The sequence below is a fragment of the Nyctereutes procyonoides genome, unplaced genomic scaffold (assembly GCF_905146905.1).
Source record: "Nyctereutes procyonoides isolate TBG_1078 unplaced genomic scaffold, NYPRO_anot_genome, whole genome shotgun sequence".
NCBI lineage: Eukaryota > Metazoa > Chordata > Mammalia > Carnivora > Canidae > Nyctereutes > Nyctereutes procyonoides.
The window spans coordinates 42,123,240-42,138,502 of NW_026575126.1; positions in this window are offsets into that span (position 1 = coordinate 42,123,240).

Consider the following 15,263-nt stretch of genomic DNA (forward strand, 5'->3'; position numbering starts at 1 on the left):
GGTGGAGAAGCTGCAGAGGCCAGAACCTGCAACCTGTTCTTGAGACCCAGTGTTCTTTTTCTCTGAAATGGGTAAGCTCTCTGTCACATTACTCAGAGGTGTATTAAAGATGAGAACAGCTCTGAGGGTGAGGGAGTAACTGCTGGGAACACTTAGGTGATGAAGGCCCTGTGTGCTGGTTGCAGGAGGACTAGAGGGAACAAAGGTGAGCGTATTGGTGCTGATGGTGGGCCCTGACTTCTGAACCCGCCAGGAGAGGGAAGCAGTGTCCGTTGGGCATTGTGTGTATCCCGGCTCCAGGGCATAGCTCTGTTTAGACTTGAGTCCTCCCCGCACCAGTGCTTGTTCAGCCTTGTTCAGTCGGGGACAACCTCTGAGGAGGTGGAGCCAGTCCCCAGCTCTAGGAACATTATCTTCCAGGAAGTCTAATGAGAACATGGAGTTTGTTTGCTCTCTTTAGACCACCCTTTGGTTGCCCCCTCACTGGCTCCATGTCACTAACAGAGATTAAAACCCATGGGGTAAACTTTCTGGGACTTGAGCGTTTTGGAATCTCATTCCAAGTCTTTTGTTAGCAGAGATCCTTTTGCTTCTTTTCTAAAGTTAACATTTTCAGTGCCCTCCCTTTTTAGTCACGTGTTTGGTTGTGCCACTTCTTGGGTTCTGAGAGCTCTGAATGAACATTCGGTTAGTTCTATGTTGCTTGCTCTTCCACTCTAGATAGAGGCCATTGCCCTGTGCCCCTCCTTTGTTCACTGTTTGGAGACTAGGATTGGTGAAATTCCCTTTTGTAGAAATAAAATCAGGGGAAGCAGCTTGCAAATTTAAATTGCCTCCAGTCTAACTCTTCTACTTATATATATATGTATATATATTAAAAAAAGTAACATTATTCATTCCCTAGAGCTGCAGACTGCTTTACGAAAAGAAGGGAGGGAGCCCACTCCAGGGGAAAGAGCCTCTTGGGCTTTCATTCTATGATGGTCTTCTCTTTACATAATTTTGGGGAGCATATTGGGGAATATTCATTTTGCTATGCCACAAATGTGCCTCAGTGCCCGAGAATAAATGGAAAGCACTGTCTGGAACAAATGCTTGTCTTAAAAACAGTTTATGAAATGCCAGCAGATGTCAGTATGCCCTTGCCATTTAATTTTTTTTTTCCCTTTTAACTTGTAAAAGCAACATTAATTATTTTCAGTAGTTAGAAAAAACAAAACAAAACAAAAAGCATATTCTCATACAGTTATCAATTAAGACACAATGAAGCAACATTTTTTTTTTTAAGGTCTGAGAGGGAGACCAGCAGAACTCATTTCATAAGGTGAATCCTCTAACTCATCTAACTGTGTAATATAATTTCGTCTTTTCCCAGAATGGTGGTTTCGAAATTCAAAGCCTAGTGTAGATTTTATTTTTTTTCCCCTTCCCTCCAAGCCATTGTTCAGAAACTAATAATAGCCCAGGATCCAGCTCAGCTTCTGAGAACCAACTGACTCTGCTAATTGATATAGCTCTTCATTCAAAAGCTGGAGTTTGCAAAGGGGGGTGAAGGAAAGGTTGGGTATAGTCTCAGAATTTGTCATCTGAGTTATAATGAGAACCTCTTGCAGTTTTTGTTGTTGTGGGCACAACAAACTAACTAGAAGATAATAGGTCAGTTCCTCTGCAGACATTTTTGGATTAAAAGTTTGAGGGCATTTATACAAAAAAGATTTGACCAAATGATTTAAAATTACTCATTTTTAGGCAAGGAATGATTTGCTGAGCATTTACAAAAGTCAAGTGCAAAAGAAATAGACTGATTTTGAGGCAGGAAATGTTGTACTTAACAGGGCATAGTTGATGCTTCACTTTATTAATAGTTTAGATTAAAATGGCACAATACAAAACAATTCGAGAATATGCTATGAAAAATATATATGCCCTTCTCCTTGACCCTCCTCTCACCAGACACAACAACTATTACGATTTCTCATGTATCCTGTCATATCTATTATGTGGATACATAGATTTAAACCAATAAAAGACAACATAGGCTATGCATAGTTTTGCTCTTATTTTTTTTTTAATTTAAAGATATATTTTAGGGATTATTCCATCACCATACATATATCTCTTCTCCATTTTGTTAGTGGATGTAGTATTCCATTGCCATATTTACCCTCCATTATTTAATGGGTTTCCTTTTGCTGGATGTTTACATTATTTCCAGTATTTCATTGTTTCTTAAGAGATAGATTTATTTATTTATTTATTTATTTATTTATTTATTATTTATTTATTTATAGCACCCATGTGGATCCATGCATGGGAAAGGGCACAGGGAGAAGGAGAAGGAGAGAAGCAGACTCCCTGCTGTGATTAGGGAGAAGGAGAAGGAGAGAAGCAGACTCCCTGCTGTGATTAGAGATCAACGTGGGGCTGCATGTGGGGCTCAATGGGGAACTCCATGGGAGGCTTGGTCTCAGGACCCTGAGATCACCACCCAAGCCGAAACCAAGAGTCAGATGCTCAACTGACTGAGCCACCCAGGTGCCTCTCCAATATTCCATTATTAAACAGCTACATTGAATATTCTTGACAGCCACCATCTCCTACACATGTAAGTGTGTCTATAAGATAAATCCACAGAGTGCAATTGCTAGGTCAAAGGAGATGTGCCTTTAAGGTTTAGAAACATGCCAAATCTGACGCTTTGGCTAAAATGTGCCCTCGTATCTTGGTGGGTGAATGGAGTTTAGAGGAAGCCATGTGGTGGTTCTGGTTCTGATTTTGTGGCCTTGGTGCCACGCATGTGGCTGCTCTTACACGTTGTTTACCTGATGGGATATTTTGAGGTTCTTGTTATTCCTGTTTTTTGCTAACACTTTCCATCTGCCAGGTACTTTGTTAAGAGATTTAATTACATTTTCACATTTGGTCCTGTGGAGTAGACCCTGCTGTCATCCCTATTGTAGAGATGAGGGACGTGAGGGCTGAGAAAGGTCAAGTGCTTTGCTTAGGGTCCTATGGTTGGTGGTCAGGTGGGTGGTTTCATACTCAGAGCCCCCAAGTCTAAACATAGTGTGCTGCAGTGTATTTTGAACAGTGGAGAACATATTGTTGACTTGTACCAGGATTTAACCTTGACACTATTTCATTATTGGCATTTCACTTTGGGTAGATCTCTGTATGGGGGGAGACTGTCTTGTGCTTTTATAGGATGGAGAGCAGCATCCTTGGTCTCGACCTTTTAGATGCCCATAGCACCCCCTCCTCCCATGGTGGCAATCAAAAAATGTCTCCAGGCAGTGCTACATGTCCCTGGAGTCAGGGTATTGTCCCCATTTGGAAACCACTGACTTAAAAAGTAAATGTACTCTGGGGATGTAGTTTGTAACACTAGGGACATGGATTTGAGGAGACATAATGGTGACTGATGTCAGAGCGTCTTCCATTCAGTTGTCCCTGCTCAGGGACACCCATGTTTGTCCTACCCATGGTAGAGCAGCTGGGCTGCCCCTCACTTCAAACACCAGTCAAGGAAGAAACAGAAGGATATGCTTAAGCCACTGTCATGCTCCACTCAGGTCATAGCCACGTTCCCCAACAGGACTTTGTCTTTTAACATGTAGTTTAGAAACATCCATGAAAGATTGCTTGGTAAAACAGACTTTTAAAAAATCATGCTCTCAAGTACAGCCCAGCTTATATATCATACAGTCTTTCTATTTGTGCTTTTCCATTCAGTAACGTTCTACATCAGAATGGCAAGCATGAGGCCTGTGACAGCACCCCCCTTATGTACACATGGCAGACATTGATAATCAATTCCTTCCCCCTCATCAGATACACTTCCTTAGAATCCTCAATACATCACTTTAGGCATATATACTATCAGCCAATTGGAATTACTATGTGAAATGAAATTTATTTGCCACCCCTATTACACGGTGCCTTTTTGGCCAAGAAGAAGGATTACACCCTCCAAAGAGGCAGGCTTATCATGAGGTATTAGCTTATTTTTCAGTTACTCTGAAAAAAAGTACTTGATGGATATGAATAAATGTCTATTCTTAAGGCATTTAGAATAAATATCCTATTTTATAAGAATAATTGGGCAGCTGGGAGTCCATCTATATCCCGGGCATTTTACATATGCTGCCCCTCCTGCTGATTGTTGTTTGTATTATAGCATCCTTCTCTCCCCCACCAAAAATAGTCCCCTACCTTTAAAGCTCCATGAAGCAGCCAACCGAGGGCGAAGTGAAATGCTTTGTATACAGTGAGAACCGAGACAATTCCCTTAGCAAAGGACATTCAGAAGCTGTGGGATATTACTGGAACTGTGTCACTTCCCAGCATGGTGCATGTGTGGAAACTTTATAGGAACAAAAGGACTGGACCGTCCAAGACTTCCACAAGTAAAGCCTGATTTACAAAGGCACTGAGGTCACGTTGCTCTGGGAGGGAAACCTATATTTAATTTTTGAAAATGCTTTTGCGTGGTATCTTACAACCATCCCTTCAAGAAAAAATTTTTACTTTTTTGGGGAGATGACAGGGATTCCCCACAGAATTGTGTACATTTAATAACTTAAATAAACTACATATAAATACTCATCACTGGTATAGATCCTAACTAATCTCCTGTTTCTGATCCTAGGAAAACAGGTAAAAATAATTCTAGGAGATGAAAGCCCTGGGTCAGAGGGCATCTGTTTCCTTTTTTGGGACTGATAAGAATGTTTCTCCACTTAGAGATGGTTTAGTCTCTGCAAGATAGGGATAAATAAGACAAATTATTGTCTCATATTTCCTATTCTGAGACAAGAATTAAGAATGTGGGGGCCACTGATGGGCCTGTAGTGGCTTACTGAAATTGTTTTCCAAACAGTAAGAATGAATATTTTTATCTGGCCGTGAAAACCATAGGTTTAATTTTTAAATCAGATTCTCAGAGGGCTGTGCACACAAAGAAAATTAGGAGCCCACCTTTTTAGAACAATAACTGTCACACTTATTTAACCATGACCTGATTAGGCAGGGAAAATGAACCTTTCACTCCACCTGTTTTAACTTTGTGGTTGAGATTCGGGTACAGAGATGATGGGGAAGGGCAAAGAATTCAGTGGTAACGTTGAAGATTCACGAAGCAACTGTATTTGGAGAGAGATGTATACCTCTCATTTAGCAGAGGGAATAATTTAAACCTCAACCTCTGTCTGTCTTAAATTATTGAGAAATCATCAGCCAAAAATACAGTTAATACTGAGGTGATATCTAAAACACCCATAAGAAGGTGCCTGGGTGGCCCAGTTGGTTGAGTGGCCAACTCTTGATTTCAGCTCAGGTCATGATCTCAAGGTCTTGGGATCGAGCCCCATGTCTGACTCTACATTCAGTAGGGAATCTGCTTGAAATTCTCTTTCTCCCTTTCCCTCTCTCTCTCTCTCAAAATAAATAAATCTTAAAAAAGAAAACATCCATAAGACCCATAGCAAGAATGTCATACAGAGCTAGATGTCAGAGTACTAACAGCTTTTACCATTGCTATGCTGTTCAAGAAGCCAACGTAGGCAAGAGGAATGAAATATTTTGTTGTTGTTGGAATTATTTTAGATTTAGTATATTATCCAAGGATATATATGAGTCATTGTTCTTTATATTTTGATTTTCCTTTTAACGTTTGCATATCCCATGATAAAAAAAATCATAAATTGGGAGTGTTTAAATAGAAAAAAAAAGTAACAAAGTCATAAAACAAGGACTTGAATACCACTCAACAACCCTGATGATCACATAAAACCAGAAATTTCCTTCCTGAAAATTACAGGAATTACAGCCATGTGAATGGATGTTTGTGAGAAAACATTTGCAAAATTTCTATAAGGTTCTTGATGGCTAAACTTCTTAGTACAATGTTAACGATGGCTCGCAGTAAACTTTAGTGTGACCTATGTTTATTTTTCAATACTACAACTTTAGTGGAACACTACCGTTGGTATCCATAGGTCATTTGTAAGAACATGAAAGTTTGTAGAATGCATTTCAGGGATGCGTAATGCTAATGAGATGATTTCTGTTTAGGCTTAACTTCATGGCCCATGGTGAAGACTCTGGCCTTGTATACTCAGGCAGTGTAAATCACTGCTCTAGGGGGTTAGGCAGATGGGAGTATTGAACTTTCCCATGAGATCTCCATTCTACAGATAGCCCTATTTTATCAGAATGGCTCTAAACACCATATTTTCTAAACTTGTATTTTGTAAATTATCAACAGGCTTGAGGTACATACATGCATAGGTACAGCATATACACATGCATTCCCTTATGAGTATTTGGACCTAATTCTGCATTTATGTCATTGTGTATGTCAATTTCCCTATCTGCACAATTTTAGAATATCACTATTTAATAAAATGTAGTGGTCTTTCAAATCCTTTCCATTGGTCATTCTGTTTTGAGAGAGGTCCATTAGCTATTACCCATTTAGGCAATTTATATATTAATGAGGCACTTAGTGGGTTCTTTTATGACCTGCTATTTTATTAAGCAAAATAAATTCATTTAAATGAAACCTATTTTGTTTACTTTAGAGCTTTGATTTTTGACTTGGATGAATTCTGCAGAAAAATGAAGAATTATTTATCATTTGGGCTGGATTTGTGGTTATTCTCTATATTTGAAGTCATAACCAACAATCCCTATAGATTTGAGTGACAGTGGTTTTCAATATGCACAGATTTCCCTGGATCCTTGCCAAGTGGCATCTTTGATTTTCTGTGCATCAATTTCTATATGTGGACAAGCAACATAATGTCACACACCAGCCAATGTTCTCTGCTCACTTCATGCATCCTGGTTTGCAAAAAAAAAAAAAAAAAAAAAAAGTAAAAAAAGAAAAGAAAGAAAAATGCTGAATCCCACAGAAAGTTTCCACTTCCCAGACCAAGCTGTGCACATAGCAGGGAGAAGAGACCAGATGGCCAGTGGGTTGAAATCAACGGAGAACCAGCTGGGATGCATGAGACGGCATTTCCTCCTCTACTTCCCTGGAAACCTGGTCAGGGCAAGTCCCAGAGCTCTGAGCAGGACAAGAGATGTCAATGTCAAGACCTCTGTCTGGCTCACAGGACCCTTGGACAAATCCGAGTTGGATTGGAGGCTGGCAGAAAATCTGAGGATGAGCTTTTAGTTTCTTGCTTGCTGAAAAAAAAAAAATAACATGCCAGTGTGACAGAAGGTTCTAGGGTAAAATGCTGATGAACAGGAAATAGCCATATTTCCCTGCGTTAGCACCAGCTTGAAGACTGAAGTTCTATGAGGGCACATGATTTGGGTGGTTTTAGATCCCAAAGGAAGGATTTTTTTTTTCATTTAAGTTAAACCTTTCTTTGCCACTGAATAATTAGGCATTTCTTAGACTGCCAATTTCTGCAACTGTGATTCCTAACCCCATATATGACACTAGCACATTCAGTTATTTTGAGGAAAGCTATACAGTTTTCAAATTCACTCATCTCTGATCATTTTTTTTTAAAGTGCTTTTATGTCCTTTTCTTTTTTGGTTAATGTTTTAGTTAACTACTGCTGCATAACAAATTAACCAAAAACATAACGGCTTAAAACAATAATCATGGGGCATCTGGGGGGTTCATTCAGTTAAGTGTCTGCCTTTGCCTCAGGTCATGATATCAGGGTCCTGGGATCAAGCCCCTTGTTGGACTGTCTGCTCAGTGGGGAGTCTGCTTCTCCCTCTCCCTCTGTGTACACACACTCTTTCCCTCTCTTTCTCTCTCTCTGTCTCAAATAAGTAAATAAAATACTTAGAAAAAAATAAAACAATAATCATATAGCATTTCAGTTTCTGTGGTTTATGAATCTGGGAGCAATTTAACTGGGAAGATTTGACCTGGTCTTTCATGAGGTTTCAGTCAAGATATTGTTTGGGGCTGCTATCATCTGAAGGCTCAACTGGGGCTGAAAGCTCACTTGTGAGTTTATTAGGAGACCATAGTTCCCTGATAGCAGTTGGACAGAGACTTTAATTCCTTGACATGTTTGTCTGTCTGTAGATTTGCTTATAACATGGTAGGTTTCTTCCGAGCATGAGATGAGAGAGAGCCAACAAGAGAGAGGCCAGATGTCTTTTGTTTTGGATACAATTTCCCCTACTGTTCGCATTTTGAATTGGTGTATATTTGGTACAATTGATGAATCAATATGGATATATTTTTATTTACTTAAGTTTGTAATTTACATTAAAATTCACTCTTCAAAAATAAAATTCACTCTTTGAGTTGCATAATTCTACAGGGTTTTGAAAACATTTTTATTGTAGGAAGGCAAACATGAGTTTACTCTCTTAATCATTATGGGCTGTATAGATCAGTGGTACTAAGTATATTCCTAGTGTTATGCACCCATCACCACCATCCATATTCATAGCTCCTCTCATCTTACAAAACTGAAACTATACTTACTAAGCAATAACTCCCCATTTCCCTTCTCCCAGCCCCTGGCAACCATCAATCTACTTTCTGTTTCTGTGACTGGAATCATATACTATTTATCTTTCTGTTGTCTGGTTTATCTCACTTAGCCAAATGTCTTCAAGTTTCATTATGTTGTAGTATGTCATGTTTCCTATCTATCTATCTATCTATCTATCTATCTATCTATCTATTGTTTTAAAGTAGGCTCCATGCCCAAAGTGGGGCTTGAACTCATGACTCTGAGATTAAGGGTCACATACTCTACTGACTGAGCCAGTTAGGCACCCCTCCTTCTTTTTTAAGGCTGAGTGATATTCCATTGTGTGTACATATGACATTTTGCTTGTTCATTCATCCATTCATGGCAGACATTTGAGTTGCTTCTACATTTTAGTTATTATAACAATTCTATTGGTTTTGACAAATGTGTAATGTCATGTTCCTACACCATTACAATATCAAATAGAATTGTTCACTGCCCTAAAAATCCCATGTGCTTCATTTCCTTCTCCACAAACATGGGGAGCCACTGATTTTTTTTTTTTTTACTGTTTTGCCGTTTTCCAGAATGTTCTATAGTTGGAAGCATGCAGTATGTCACCTCAGTAATTTTTACGACCAACCTGTGAGTCACACAGCATTATTTCTGCCTTATTCTATTTGTTAAAAGTGAGCACAGCTTACACTTGAGAAGAGGGTAATTAAGCTCCCCCACTTAAAGTGGAGAAAAATGACGAATTTGTGGACATATTTTAAATTGCCACAGTGAAGAAGATGAGACAGTAAATGGTAGCATTTATTGAGCATCTAATGTGTGTTGGGCACCATGCATAGTGTTTCATATGCACAATCCATTTAACCCTTACACTAAGGCCATGAGATTGCTGTCATGTTTATCTCCATTTCTCAGATGTTAGAACTGTGCCTTTCCTTGTTGCACATCTTGTGTGTGTGTGTGTGTGTGTGTGTTTTAGATTTATTTGAGAGAGAGAGACAGAGAGTATGCAAGTATGAGCCAGGGTTGGGAAGGGCAGAGAAAGAGAGAAAGAGGGAAAAGCAGCTTTCCTACTTAGTGGGGAGCCCAACAGAGGGCTGGATCCCAGGACCCTGGAATCATGACCTGAGCTGAAGGCAGACACCAACTGACTGAGCCACCCAGGTGCTCCAGTGTTGCACGGTCTTGTAAGTGGCAAAGCCAGGACTCAAACTTGTGTCCGTCTCACACCAAAGCCTACCTTTTGAAATTATATTGCTTTCTCTTAGTCTAGAGGGAAATGTGGGTCAAAAGCTTAGATTTAGGGGATAAAACATGTTAAAAAATGTCAGAATATGTCAGTGGGGGACAGTGTCAGACATTTTCCACTTACCTCTCCAAAGGCATTCTTTATCCTCCCCGCTATATTAGTTTCCTATGGCTCCTTAACAAATTATGACAAACTCAGTGGCTTAAAATGACACAAATTTATTATTTTAAAGTTTTATAGTTTGGAAGTCCAACACAGATCTCACAGGGCTAAAATCAAAGTGTCAGCAGGGCTACATAATCTTTAGGAGGCTCTAGGGAAGAACCCCTTTCTTTGCTTTTTCCAGTTTCTAGAGGCTGGCCATATTCCTCAGCCTGTGGCCCCTTTCTTTATCTTCTGAGCCGGAAACTTTGTATCTGACTCTCTTCCACGTCCCTCTTCTACCTTTAAGAATTCTTGTGATTGGCTCCCTGGATGGCTCAGTGGTTGAGCGTCTGCCTTTGGCTCAGGTTGTGATCCCAGGGTCCTGGGATCAAGTCCCGCATCAGCCTACTTCTTCCTCTACCTATGTCTCTGCCCTCTCTTGGATAAACAAATAAAATCTTAAAAAAAAAAAAAATTTGTGATTGCATTGGGCCTACCCAGACAATTCATAACAAATCTCCTGATCTTAGTGTCAGCTGATTTGCAACTTGAATTCAATAAGCAAACTTCATTCCCTTAACTTACAAATTTCATATACAGGTATTCACAGGCTCCTGGGATTAGAAGGTAGACATCTTTGGAGGGGGCCAGTATTTCATCCACCATATCTACCTTCTCCTTTCCCAGGGAGCTAAAAAATAAGAACTATACTCAGGGCTCCTCTGCCCTTGGATTTTCATTGAAGTTTTCCTTATGGGGCATTTGGGCAGGAGGTTAGAGGGAGGGCATTGAGTGAGGTTAAGGCATTTATTGTTCTGGCCCTCTCCCTGAATGCAGAGTGCCCTTCTGATACAGGTCACTCGCTGTTCCTCCTCACTAAGCAGTATCCTTTCCTCCTAGAGACCCCCTGACTGTTCCTTCCCCTTACCCCCTTTTGGCCTAGGGATGGTAACAGCCATGCTGCTACTAATTTGAGGCTGCTGCACATCCTGTTTGGTTTTCCTACACTCTGCCTACACCTTTGAAAATAGTACCTCTGTAAGTAAAATCTCCTTAAATAATCCAAATTTGAGTATGCCATCTGTTTCCTATGGAGAACTTGACTGATATAGCGATGAAGGATATTCATATTTAAAGTAAAAAAAAAAAAGTGTTTTAAATTAGGACAAGCTGAATCTTTCAAAGCATGATACTTAACCCATTGACAGAGATGTTGACATGGAGCCAGAATCCTGGGGTGACATGTTGCTTTCAGAAACCAAGTAAAATTTTCATGTCGAGGCAGTGCTTTTGGACTACTTAACCAAGAACTTTTTTATGATGTTGAAATGTTCTCATTTTGAGTCTCTTATGGTGTCTGTGTTACAAAAAGTAATGAGCTGAAGAATCTCCCCAAATTGTGGTGGGTTATTGTCCTTGTTTTAGAAGACCTGGTTCAAATTTAAAAGACAAAAATCATTGTTTTTAGAATCCAAACAATTCTACAGGTGAGCTAATGAGCTAATTACAGATAGCAGTTTGAAAACATTGGCATTCCACAAGTAAACAGCATCTGCCTTTGATTAAGGTGTGAAATTTTAAAAAGGTGTGAAGTTATGGGTAATATCTGAGGATGTTCATGTACTTCAGGTGGTTGCCTTTTTTTTTTTTTTTTTTGGTTATGGAGGAAATACAATAAAATGTCTTTATAACCGTGAAAACTCTAACACACCAGGATACTCCCTTGGTGTGATAATCAATCCTAAGTTGCTTTTCCCTCCTGGGGCATAGCCTGGTCCATTATCCACAGAGCTAGGGCTTTGTCACTATTCCCTCATGTTTGTACATTATTATTTTAGCTTTGGAATAATAGTTCCCTTTGCATACACACAGAATTTGCAAAATTTTGAGATGGTTGTCTTTATGTTCTATCAGTGGTTCTCACTGTTGATTGGACATTAGAATACCTAGGAGAGCTTTAAAAAGTAACAGTGATGCCCAGGCCACCATGGCTCCAGAGACTCCAATTTAATTGTTCTGGGATGGAGCCTCTAATAAGCAGCCAAGGTTCAGACCAGTGGAACTAAAGCAAGACTTTTAAAATTTTAATGGGCATGCGTATTACCTGGGAATTTGTTCAAATGAAGATGCAGATTTAGTAAGTCTGGAGTGGAGCCTGAGATTCTGAAATGATAAACTCCCAAGTGATGCTGCTGCTGCTGCTGATCCATGGAACACACTTTGGATAGTAAGGAGATAGAGCATTTGGGCAGTTACTGAGAACTTCTTAGGATGGCTGAATGTTAATGTGTGAGTCTTCAAGGACTTGAATCGGGGCTCAGAGAATTCTCTAAGAAGCAGGAAATTGTAGTTTAATTTGAGTTTCAAGGTTATAGACTCAATGGGAGTCTTTGGTAGGAAAACACAAACAAGCCTCTTCACATTCATCAATTCATTCATCCATTTACCAAATATGTATTGGGCTCCTATTGTGCACTAGGCATCTTTTTTAAGATAGATCAGTGATAAAGAGAAATGAGATTATTGCCCTGTATATTCCAATGAAGGAAGTGGAAGGAAATACTTTTTTTAAAAATTTTTTTATTTATTTATGATAGTCACACACATACACACACACACACAGAGAGAGAGAGAGAGAGAGAGAGAGAGAGAGGCAGAGACACAGGCAGAGACACAGGCAGATGGAGAAGCAGGCTCCATGCACCGGGAGCCTGATGTGGGATTCGATCCCGGGTCTCCAGGATCACGCCCTGGGCCAAAGGCAGGCGCCAAACCGCTGAGCCACCCAGGGATCCCCTGGAAGGAAATACTTAACAAGTTAATATGAGTCAATAAATAAAGATGGTGATATGGATTGTGAAGAAAACAGGACATGATGTATTAGGGAGTTACCTTAGGTGAAGGATGTGGGTATGGAGCTTAATTTTCTATAATTTGCTATGGATTGGACTGTCTGTGGAAGTTTCTCTGAAGAGATGACATTTTGGTTAATACATGAAGGGTGCAAATAAGTCATGTGAAGATCTAGGGAATACCGCTTCAGGAAAATAGAGGAACAAGGGCAAAGACCCTGAGGTAGGAATTAGATTGATTTATTGGGAGAAGGAGATCAGTGTATCCTTGGTATAATGAATGAGGGGAGGAGGTATACGGGGAGGTAGAGTTGGGACAGATTATACAGGGGATTGCACACTGGGATAAGGACTTTGAGTTTTTCCCAAAGCAACACTGGAAACCAAGCAAGGAAGTGATGTATTTTGATTTATGTGTTAAAATGATCACTTTGCTTGCTATGTGGCAGATATATTTGAAGAGAAGTTATCAAAAGACACATATCATATATCACATATCACATATCAAAAGACCTGTGTTGTTAGTAGACTCTTAGAGAAACCTAAATGAGTGATGGCCATAGAGGTGGATATCATTTGGTGGTAACACTGATGTACGGTGGGATGAAGGGAAAGGAGGAGGCAAGGGTGACTCCTAACAATGGGGTAAATGGTAGTGATTGGAAGATGGAAACTAGAAGAACCAATTTGTAGGGCATGTCAAAACTCAAGAGCTCCATTTTGAATGTTTGAGATGTTCATGAAACTTTCAAGTTAGATTCAAGAACAGAGTTTATACCCAAGTGTAGAGCTGTGATGTAGGGAAGAAGTGAAGCCTAAAGGCAGAATTTTGGAGAGCTGTCAACTCATCACTATATTAAAAGTCATATTATTGAATGAATGGTTAAGGAGAGAGAATATAGGGACACCTAGGTGGCTCAGTGGTTGAGCATCTGCCTTTGGCTCAGGGTGTGATACTGGGGTCCTGGGATTGAGTCCCGCATTGGGCTCTCCTTGAGGAACCTGCTTCTCCCTCTGCCTATGTCTCTGCCTCTCTTTGTGTGTCTCTCATGAATAAATAAATAAAATCTTTTTTAAAAATTTAAAATATAAAAAGAAGAGAGAGAATGTAACTAGAAAAGAATTGATGTCTAGGAAATATGATGGTTCTGTAGAAAGATTGGCCCACGGTTAGGGAGGAAAACCTTGGATCCTTCTCTAAATCCATCTTGACCTGGGTTTCCAGATCTCAAGGTAGGCTTTGCAGTGATTTCAATAACTGATATGTAAACTTTCAGTAAACATTATTTCCCAGACATGGAACATCTGGCTAAAGCCAGTGTAATTTGAATTGATGTTGGCTTTGTCTAGATGTCTCTCTCAGAGGGACAAATTGTGAGGAAACAAACATTATGTTGGATTATTGTGGAGGGTGAGAGAAATAAGCTTGTTGGTTCCTTGGCCAGATGTCTAAGTATATGGTAAATGGAGTTAATGGATGTTGGGGAAGAGAAACACATGTGCCGTACTGGCGTCCTCTCAGCAAAACCAGGCAAGGTTGCTGATGAAGGACCCCTGCTGCTGGAAATGGAGTTGAAGATGTATTCTTGGACTCAAGGAGGAAACACAGAGGACACATTATCATATGGAATGATTACTTGGCTAATGAGCCTTGAGGGGCAGGAAAATTGACTACAAAACAAATTAAACCAGCACCTGACATTCTAATGTTCTTTATAAACAAGTGATAATGTCAGTGTGTGTGTATTCCCTTGTATGAACCCACTTATTGTAACTAACTCCATACAAACATTTAGAATTAGATGGACCAACTCGCTCCCCCCCGCCTGCCCCCGCCCCAATTCATGGTTATGATACCATGTCTGAGGATGTGATTCAGCTTTTAGACATATCCTTTCTCTGTGGCTGTTCCTGGCAGATGATGAAAGATGAAATTTCTCTGAAAAGCTCATCCCTTTGAATTGTGTTCCTGAGGAAAGAGGCCAGATGCCACATGACCAAAGCTTTAGAAAACTCCAGGATTTTTGGTGATGGGCATGCAGAGCCTGGCTGTCTTCCATCTGCAACAAGGGCAGAACCAGCAGGCCACAGACGGAAATAACAGAGAAGGAAAAGGAAGTTAGGGGATAAATTCCTCACAGGTGCGATTACTTAATCCCAAAATGGAATGGTTTTGGATGTGTGATTTCACCTTAAATGGAGCCTTGTAAGGGTACAGGGACGTACTTAGCTATGACAACAATTGCCACAGCAATCTTTCACGTATTGAATATTGGCAGTGTTTAGACCTTGTCTTTTTTTTTTTTTTTTTTAAGATTTTATTTATTTATTTGAGTGAAAGAGAGTGAGGGAGAGGAAGAGGGGGAGAGAATATGAAGCAAACTCTGCACTGGCCCTGAGCACAGGGTCTAGATACAGGGCTGGATCCCACAACTGAGATCACTACCTGAGCTGAAACCAAGAATCTGATGCTTAATGGACTGAGCCACCCAGGCACTCCCAGACTTTAAGGGTTTTGTGTCCATTTAATTCCACAACCACCA